Raw genomic sequence first — 10,794 nt, 5'->3', positions numbered from 1 at the left:
AATTTAAAGTGCTTAATACTTAATACACACTTTACAGTATGTTCTGCCGTATCAATATGTAATGAGGCCTAACTGCAAATCCGTTAATCCAGATTTGCTCCTGTATAGTGAAGATATAAAGTGCATGTATGAAAGTGAGTATGAAGTTCTGACAGTTTTCATTTAAATGTTTCTCAACAATCAGAAAAATTTGTTGAAAAGATAAACAGGGCTCATCGCACTTCAAGCTAATAAAATGTGTATTATTACGTTAGATATTAAAGTGCATGGCCTTTCGGTGGGACCACCATTGGACCATATATACATAACATATACATTTAAAAATGCTAACATACTTGCTAAGTGTTCATGTACCTCTGACCTCTTTCCTCCTTCTAATCAAATGTTGTGAAGCTGATGTAAAATTTAAGACCAAAATTTTTTGTATTTGTATATTAACGAAGAGTATATTAATTTATTAGGGGCTATGGATTAAATTGTGGCCACAGGGTCAAACAATGTAAAGAAACAAAGACTGAAGAAAGACAATTATGAACGCAGAGGGAGGAGATTGTGTGCGTGTGTGTGTGTGGTGTGTGTGTGTGTGTGTGTGTGTGTGGAGGGGTTACAGCTAAGTAGATAGGTGACAGCAGTGAGAGCAGGAATTGTGAAACTGTAGCTGACCCCGAGCTGCTGACAGGGGCCCACACAGGACGAGAGAGAGGGAGGATAGGGGAGGAGACCTTGGAGGTGGGTGGTGTGGTGGGTACGGGGGGTAGTTGTAATGTAGCAAGTGGAGGTCGAGTAGAGAGGGTGTGAGACTTGAGAAAAGCCTGGGGGTGGTAAACGCTGAGAGGGAGGGTGAATGGATACTGTAGGGTGGCTGGAAATGGCTTGAGGTGAAAAAGACGAATATTGAAAAGCAGTTTTTATTTTCTCCATATTTTAGGAGAAACATGATTATTACGTATCGTCCATCTCAATGTTTGAACATCATTCTGCTTCCAGCTTTGGAATGTAATATAATTATATCCAGGTACTCACTGTGAATGATGGATTATGATCCTCAGACTTTAGTTTTTCTTTCACTTTTCCTTTGAACAAATCTAAAAAAATATCTTAATTGTTCCGGTTTTACATTAGAGATCCTGCAAAACAAATGAAAGCTGGACAGTAAACAGATACATGCAAGACCAGAACGAGAAAGACCAAATATGAATGAGGACACAGATTATCCATAAAATTAATAAATGCTGTGATCTTGGTAAAGAACATCAAATATTTAGGCTGATTCGACATCTTCACATATTTCACATGCTTGAGTTTGATTCCATTAAAAAAGAGAAATCACATTCTACTCGGAGATCGTATCCTAAATCCTAAATGAATATTTGATGAACTAAAAATCTAAAATCATATGATGTTGATATGATATGTTATTTAGATATATATGTCTGTTGATTTAAATAAGTTTCAGTCTGACTCAGTGCAAGAATGACTGATATCGTAATTACAACAAAGTGCAACTAAGTCCTTCAAACTTAATAGTGAAATATGTTTGTAACTGCATCCCAAAGTTTTCTGATCTGATGCTGCTATCAAACATCATTTATCAGTGTGTCATCAGTGTGTCGTTTATCTGGGGAGGACATAATCAAACCCATGCAAACTATTCCTGGAGAATCAACAAGCAGCACCCCCAGCGTCTAAACTCGAATCAAAAAAAAAAAAAAAAAAAAAAAAGACATTCTGCTGCAGCACACGCCTAAAAAAGGCTACATGGAACCTCAGTAGTTGTCATGAAGGCTGAAAGTGGTGGTGGTGGTGGTGGTGGTGGTTTGGGGTTAGGAGAGGGGGGGTGGCTGGGGAGACGGAGGGAGGGTGGAGGGCTGTTCCACTGAGGATAATGGGAGCAATGGGAGCAGCCCAGGCAGCATATGGCCAGGCTGGGCTGCCTGCTGGTGCACCAGCTGTGAAACTGGTGGCTGAGATCACACAACCACTAAAGAACCCATCATCCCTCCCTACCTCCCTCCCTCCCTCGGTCCCTTTCATGTGAGTTCACTTCAGTGTACTTTATTTCCATTTTTCGTGGAACAATAAATGATAATTAATTTTTTTTTTTACAAGAGAAGTTGATCTAAATACTTTTACTCAGTCATTGAAGGTCGCCTCCTGTGTGGTGTTTGTAGCAGTTTTTATGATTTTTATGCAGGATATTCGAGATACTACATGTAGTTTTGATACTATTTTCATTTTTTTCACATGTATTGCTTATGTTCTGATAACTTACAGAATGTCTAGTCTTTTAACATACCATTGTATGTACTGTTTACTTTGCTTGTTAAATTGTGGCTCTGCATGCTCCTGAGCTCCTCTAACGTCCTCTTAGTTTGTGACATTGTCGCAGTATTCGTGTCATCTGTGTGACCTGTTTGACTTGTCTCACTTTTTTTTTTTGTTTTTTTTTTTACTGTGTATGAGCAACCAAACCAGTTCCTCCTTTGGAGATAAATGATGTTATCTCTCCCTCTGTTAAACTGGCCACAAAGCCGAACAGTGGCACAACTTTGCTGCAAAAGACGGGGAGCAGTAGTTGTCATCCTGTGCAAAAGTAGATTATAAAATCCAGCTAAAATGAATATGAGTTTTCAGCAGTCAAATCTATAATTCACTCTTTGTGTTAGTTGGGTTTCCATCCACCTGTTTTGCGAGAATAAATCTCTACACTGAAGAGATTTTAAAAAATATATACTGTACACCTTCCGGACAAAAACATGCAATGAGACCTGCAACATTGTCGTGTGTTTGAGATTTGACTGGTGCTCATTTATTTCCATCATCCGGTTGCACCCTCTTTTTCTGTTTGGTGTTTATCTTAGTCAGTAGAGCAGCCGCCCCATGTACAAAAGCTCAAAGGTTCGAATCCGACCTGTGGCTCTTTCCCGCATGTCATTCCCGTCTCTCTCTCTCCCTACATTCCTGTCACTCTTCAAGGTGTCTCTGTCAAATAAAGCTAAAAAAAATATCTTAAAAGCTTGGTAGTATGTAGCAGATAGGAGCACAGTGAGTTGCCAGGAAGAAGATACCCATTTGAATTGGATAAATCAGAGAGCCGAGGCCTCAGAACTCCACCTGAACTTCAAAATACTGTAAGAAACAGGGGTCAGGGCACAGTCGTCGTTCTGTGAAAAAAATAGTTGCATTAGAAAGAGTTCACTTTTTGGTCATTATGAACAGAGAGGGGGCAGAGAGGAGGGGGGTGATTACAGCAACAAAGAACTGTTTCAATGTACGTGCTATGTCATGTGACAGATACACACACACACACATACACACCACACAGGCTGCTCCCATTCGTTCCCTCAGCTAACCTTTATTTAAATGACAGCTCTTAACAGGCCGATCCCTCCAACCACCACTCTGCTCTCTCTCTCTCTCTTTTGCGCTCTCTCAGTGTGTCTCTTCTTCCTATGCCCCCAGGCAGCTTCTAATGCATAGGGACAGGAGGTTGATGGGAGTGTGCGTGTGTGTGTGTGTGTGTGTGTGTGTGCGTGTGTGTATGTGTATAGAAACATGACTCAAGAATCGGGTGTGTCATTTAGCATAAAAGCATCTCCCTTTCTTTTTCTGTTTTTCAATCTCCCTTTTTTTCTGTGTTATTCATCCTCCTCCTACTTTTTTATCCTCCCTTCCTCCTCCTTCTCTTCACCCCCATACCTCTCCTCCCCCATTATTCCTCCTTTCCTTGCATTCTTCCCAATTTGTCCTTCCATGGTCGTTTCCTCTTCTTCTGTCTCCTCCCTCCTGTTCTCCCCAGCCACACACACACACACACTCCTCCCTTCACCTCCTCTCTGTACGCTCCTTTATGTCTCTATGAGGAGCGATCAGGGCTCATGGTAAAGATGATGCAATATGGATGAGGCCGTCTCAAAAGGCATCAAACAGGCAGCAGAGCATCCGAGGGACCGACATCACATGCAGAGGGACGCTTAGAGACGTTTTTCGCCGGTCGCTTTCATCCCTTGTTCTTTCCTTTCTCACCCACCCACCCCTGGCCTATCTCTTCCTTTATATCTGGTCCTCTGTGTGCAGTTAGTGTGTGTTTGTTTCTGTTTGAACATATAGATGTGTGTTTGGCTTTTAAGTGACATGATGCACACTGCGGCAGCCATATTGGTGGTCTTGGAGCTCTTTGGAGAAAAGCTTTTTCCTTTAACCTTTTGGCCCCATTTACAGATGACTGCAAATTCTCAAAATGATCCCAAACTCTTAGTGATGTATTTGCTAACACAACTCTATGAGCACAGCGGCACATGAGTTAATAGGAACAACCTGATGCTGCATATTTATGTCCTATAACTGTCTGGAATGCAGAATGAAGCACACAAACCAACTCTGGATGCAACATTTGATACATCCAGTGTGATTAAATAAGAAACAAACACTTAAACAAATGACTGGAAATGAAAAGAAGAATGACGGACACAATTAAAAACAAGAAAATTTAATAACCGAAATAAAATTGAATAAATGTCAGATCTGCAAAAAAAAAAACAGGCTAAAGTTAAACAGAAAGTGCAAGTAACTAAGCTTCAAATATTAGTTAACGTAACCAATAAACACATTTAAGAATTGCATTCACACACTGTTCTTCTCCTAAAAAAAGGAAACATATATGCAGGAAATATTGCCAGAAAAAATTGAATTAAAGCTTAGGAAATGTTTTCCTGCTGTCATTCAATGTCTGAACACATTGCTGCCAATGTTAGACGGGTTTCTTTCTTAAAAGAGACACACACAACTATCTAAAATCCTCAATCCATACATCATTTATACATATTTTCATTTCTAGACAGACTGTACACTCTGTTTTCACACTACATGCTTTCAAATAGTGTAAATCTGTCACTGCGAGCTTTAGGAGAAGCACTAAACCTGGTAGTGTTAGTGAATGTCAGAACAAACAACAGAAGAGAAAACTACTGAAATATATCTCGTATATTTCTTATAGATTAACATATCCTACGATTTACACACAGCACTTCATATTTTATGAAGAATCGTGTATAGCTTCCTTTCTTAAAGCGCCCGTCATTCCTGAACTTCACAGATGGTAAAACATGAATGAAAACAACATTAACTTTAAATATTTATACTCTCTCTCATGGGAAGTCATTGTCTTGGGGCTGCAGCTTTGTTGAATCATGTCTTAATAAAGACACGTCTGTCATGACACTTTATTTGAAACATTTCCACTGAATGTTGAACCTTGTCATCTTTGAGTATCAGCTGTACAGGTGCATCATCGGTTGTGATGCTAGCTCTGCTAACAGCTAACAGCTGTGATGTGTTTAATATACTGAAAACAAAATTATGATTAAACACTGGCAGCTGTAAAGCAGGGGTAAAAGGATATTAGTACTGTTAATTTGATGGTTAAAGTTGGTGTTTTATTCCATTTTTTACTTTTTTTTACATTGAAAGAAAGACTGTTTTAACATGAACATATATGAATGCTGTGTAAAATAAAGGTTTTGCCTTGAAATATTACAGTGTTTTACTGTACAATAAACAGTCTCTAATATAAAATACTACTTAGTTCTGTATAAACCCTTAAAATGCTGTATACATAAAGGGTTTCTCAGGAAATGTTACTGGCTACAACTCATGACTATTTTTATTCACTGATCAGTCTTTTGGTCCATAAAATAATATAAGAAAATAGTGAAAAGTGTCCATCCAAGTTTCTCAACATCTAACCTGTTTGCAGCCTTAACCCAAGATATTCAGTTTAGAGAAGAAGGAGGAAAGAAAGATTACTTTGATGCTGAAACAATTATCAAAATACTTTGTGATTATTTTTCTGTTGATTGATTAGTCAACTAGTTGTTGCCACTTTATTGGTCAGTGCATGATGCAGTGCATGACATTTCACAGAGAAAATGCAGAATAATCAATGGGAATCTACAGAGGATTGACTCAAGTCCAGACAGCTTTATTTGTAGTAGACAGTAGACACAAAGTGCATTAAAATAAAAAGCTATATATAAAAGAAAAGAATAAAAAAAACTACATACAAATAAGATTATCATAATTACAATAAAAAGGAATAATATAAGATGTTATGATTATTATCATTAAAAAGAATATAATAACAACAATAATGCTAATTTTAAAATACATGTTTTACTGGATAACCACAGATTTTAAACCAAAAACCTAAAGCCAGCATTCAGTGTCTTAGTGGTGATGGTATATTAAAATACAAGTTAGCAAATATACAATATGTTCAGTCTGCTAAAATCACACAAACTGATCAGAGATGAGACAGTTCCCAGTGAATACACAGACAAACGTGTTAAATGGTTTGCACATCTGTTGATTTCCGCCAGAGCTCGTAAATAAGAAATCGCTCTTGTACAACTTAAATTAAGGTCAAGTAAAAACATAAAAAATGCATCCCCTCTTCAATAGAAGACTGTCAGGGCGGCCAACAAAGGTGATAGTTTATTCTGGGAGGCAGAAGAATTATTTATGATGATGTTGCACTTCAAGGGGTCTGCCAATCAATAACATGTGGCCTTAATCACCCTGACAAAGTTGTATAAAAACCCCATCCACATGCACACACACACACGTACATACACAAACACACACACACAAAGAGCGACATCTCCCCATAGTCTTAAGCATCCACCAAATGCTACCGTACAAGGGATAGCTATCATCGCAGCATCAAGTATTAATCATGTTTTAGAGAGGGAGAGAGGGGAGGAAGGAAACCCCGTCCAACTGCACCGTCCCACCAGAGAGACGGGGAGAAACTGAGGAGTCCCAATCCACTATTCAACAGAGAGAGAGAGGTTTTGTTGAGTAAACATGTGCGGCTAAAAAGGAATCCAGTCCATTGACTTACACAGTAATAATTCAGCTAAAGACAAAGCAATGCAGTACAGTAACCAGGTGATCTTTAATTAAAGTTAAATGACGATCTAGGAAAGTTCAAATTTGTCACAAGGACTTGATTGACAGGCTTATTATTCAGGTTTCTCCAGCTCCTTCAAAATAAAGTTAGCTTAGTTTGCTGAAACTTTAAGCTAGATAAGCCTTAAGTTGAAATCAATATATTGGCAGGTGAAGACGGACATTTTAACATCGTAGGAAACAAATATACAAGAAATAATGGGATGGATTCGCATAAGAGGAATTATACCAACCTCTCCCATAGGGTGATTATACAAAAATAGGGAGAGGGGAGTACAATACAATCTAAAGTTCAGAGGTCCACTCAGTCCAAATAAACTATAACTAGATACATTTTGTGCAATTCAACAAAGAGATATAGGCACATATAACCTAAGTACACTCCTGTTTTTTTAATGTGGCTGAATGTGAGATTTAAGACTGCAAGGAAGGATGAAGTTGATGTGACTCCGCTTATAACCCAGGGTGAAAAACTAAAAAGGAAAAAAAAAAAAAGGCAGAAATCTACCATTTGAATAATTGAAAAATAGGTAAGTGTTTAATAATTAACTGGTACAAATGAAGCGAGGAGGGGAGTGATAAATGTTTTAAACACAGAGAGAGAACTCTCTAACTGACCGCTGACCTTTTGGACAGACACAGCTAAGCTAAGCTAAATAAAGCAACTGATTCAGAAACAACAAGAAAAAGACTACACTCCTTTCACTAATCCAACAACTGTGCGCAACTATAAAAGTGTTTCTAACCCCTGTATTTCCCCAAACCCTGTTCTTTCACTCTCTACCCTCTCAGTGGGCAGCACTGACAGCAAGAAGGTCTTGGGTTTGAACCTCAGCTGTTCCAAGTCCTTTCCATGCTGGAACATAAACCCCCATGTTTGAATGGCTGCCCGCCAACCATTGAAGACATGCAGGTGAATACTTCCACTTAACTAATTCTTCTTTGTCTTCTTCAGGAACCGTGAGGATGATGACCCCAATCATCCCACCGTACACGACCACCAACCAAGCTTCAGCTCCAGTTCATCGACCCCCTGCATCCCCTCAACACTCAGTCATCCCACTGTACACAATCTGAATCCATCCATCTGACCAACCTGAATGAATTATGGAAACTACTGAACTTAACACAAAAACTGTGATACAATAACATGCTGCTCAAAATACTGTGGAAGACAGATGGGCAACCTAAACACGAAACAAATACACACTGTCAAGCTATCAGGCTTATTGGCTGCTGCTGTGTATGTGCGTGTTTGATATACAGGTGGCTTACAGGACACACGCACCCATCGGAGTCCACTCTCCCATCTCACCTCTCTTTCTCTTTTACCTCCTCCACTCCCTTTTTTCATCTCTTCCCCCCTCTGCCACAATCTGTCTCTTTTTCATCCTAAAGCTCCTTCTCTCACCCGTTTGTCTCCTCCTTCTTCTCATCTTTCTCATTCTCCTCTCTCTCATTCATCCCATCTCTTTCTCCCATACAGGATGCAAGCGCTGCGCCCCGTGGTTGCCAGGCAGTTACCACAGAAACATTTTGCATTATTGATGGAGCGCGCTCATCGTGTCCCAAGCAGCACCCAAACTGTCCCAGCAGAGCACCAACAAGCAGCGCTGCTTTCCAACTGGCACAGAAATCATCAGGCAGCAAGAGTGAAAATAAATAAGAGACAAATTCAGATTCAGGTTGAGATTTGTGCAGAGCTCTTAAAGTCAGCTGACCAAGATGACAGTTCCATGTCTTCCTGAAAAGGTCCAGTAATTAAAATTTTAACTTAATTGAACTGAATTACTCATTATAAAGAGTCTGCTGAAAAAACAAGTACAATGAATGCACGGCCATAATAATGTGTTTATATTAATGTCACATAATGCTGTCTAGACTTATAAAACACAACATTAACATTTATCATAATAAAAATGATAATTACACTGCCTTTTATTCATGAAACTGTCTTCCTGGTCTGTTGACTCTCAGAGCTCTGCAGGAATATGAATGTAAATGAGGAGTTAATCATTCAGATCACTGCAGAGGTTGAGGAGAAAAAACTCTGCTGCCTCAGACCTTGTTATTGGAACAGCCAGCAGGACCTCAGACCTCATCAGGTTGACATGAGGAGAGTAACTCAAGACAGATAATCTGGGACCAGGCCATGAAGTGCTTTAAGAGTAAGACCTTCAGATCAATTCTAAAACAAAGTGGCGGCCAGAGTAAAGACATTAAACAGAGAGTTATGTTTTCTTTTTGTCAGAGGAGTCTGGCTTACTGCATTCTGCTCAGGTTATTATAGATTATGAATGTGTCCTAAAGATTAGCCAGTGTCTCACAGTCATATTTTACACATAAACATATATGCGCTGCATTGTTTTCACTTTTGAACTGATAAAACAGCCGTAATTGAAAACCGGTGAAAGGACTGCTCATATGTGATGCCGTGTTCATGCAAAATTGTACTTTATACTACAATGTTTGGATAGTCTGTTTAGAATAACTGCTGTAGTCTTCCAGCACAAGGTGAAACAAGATCGCTTGAACACGACACTCAGAGGCCATGCGGCTGTCAGAATGGTCCAGCCAATCAGCCAGCAGGTCAGAGACCAACAGGCTACCGGTAATCTAAACCAACACAGGCGGATTAATCAGACTTGAGAGAAATTTACCTAAACACGGGTGCAAAATAATCTTTTGGGGGCCTGATAGATTGTTAGCTTCATGCAAACATGTTTATTCTCATCTTACACAAAATGTCAAGTAATCTATACGGCACTTTTGTGTTGCTGAATTGTATTGTAACAGACAGACAAGTGTCACAATAAATCTCATAAAATGTATTTATATACAGTATATATTACCCGAAATGTTTATTTTCATGTTACCTGCTTTCACTTGTTTCAATTTTGTGTCACCCACTTATTCCTAAGGCTTCATTCAAACATCACGTCAGCTGAGTCAGCCAATCAGTAACAATTAGCCATCGCTCAGTGCTTCCAGTCAACCAGCCGGACAGTCAGCCGGGCAGCAGCATCACTCACCTGTTGTGCCCCAGGCGACGCCTCCTTCCTGATCCCCATGATGCAGCTGTCATCCCAGCCCCTCCATCGCTCTCCCTCTCTCTCTCTCTTTATCCCTCTTTGTTGTCCATCATCTTTTGCACCACCTACACATCCAGCGCTGCCTCTGAATGAGGCCTATTGTGCAGCATGCATGCTGTTGCTGCAGCAGTGTTGTCCTGCATGACCCTCTGCATAACAAAGTTTCTCTTCATGAGTATCCAGCTTCCTCTCAGAAGCACATCTCTTTGCCATATATATGTTTTCCTTGATGAGGGGAGCACCAAGCATTTTCATGAAATCTTAGTCAACCATATATTCATGATGAGTATGTCTCTAAAAACTGAGAATGCATCCCACAAATCCCAGTTAGTTCTTGTTTGTAGTCCTTTGGTAAAATTGAGTTGCTCCAGTTGTATGAAAAGAAATAACAAAACAGAAAAAAAAACAGAAAAACAAGTGAGCAAATAAAAAAATAAAGACAAGGGCGAGTGTGGATCGTCCACAGCTGGCAGGCCGGACTGTGTTAAGGCCTCAGGGCCCCGGTGGATGCTCCCTGTGCCGCATCTCGGAAGAAAAAACAACAAAGAAAAAGAACGAAAAAAAAAAGAAGGAATGAAAGAAAGGGAGCGAGCGAGCGGGCACCTCTGCTTTGAGCAGCAAACAGGAGCTTGAGTGAGGAGGAGAGGAGTGAGGCTGGAAGTTTATATGTGTTCTCTCCCCCTGAACCAGGGGACTGGCTGAATAAATAATACAATAGATATTCCTGTGATGA

Source organism: Larimichthys crocea, chromosome III (assembly GCF_000972845.2).
Source record: "Larimichthys crocea isolate SSNF chromosome III, L_crocea_2.0, whole genome shotgun sequence".
NCBI lineage: Eukaryota > Metazoa > Chordata > Actinopteri > Sciaenidae > Larimichthys > Larimichthys crocea.
The sequence above is the reverse complement of the archived record's forward strand: the minus strand, read 5'-3'. Positions refer to the sequence as shown.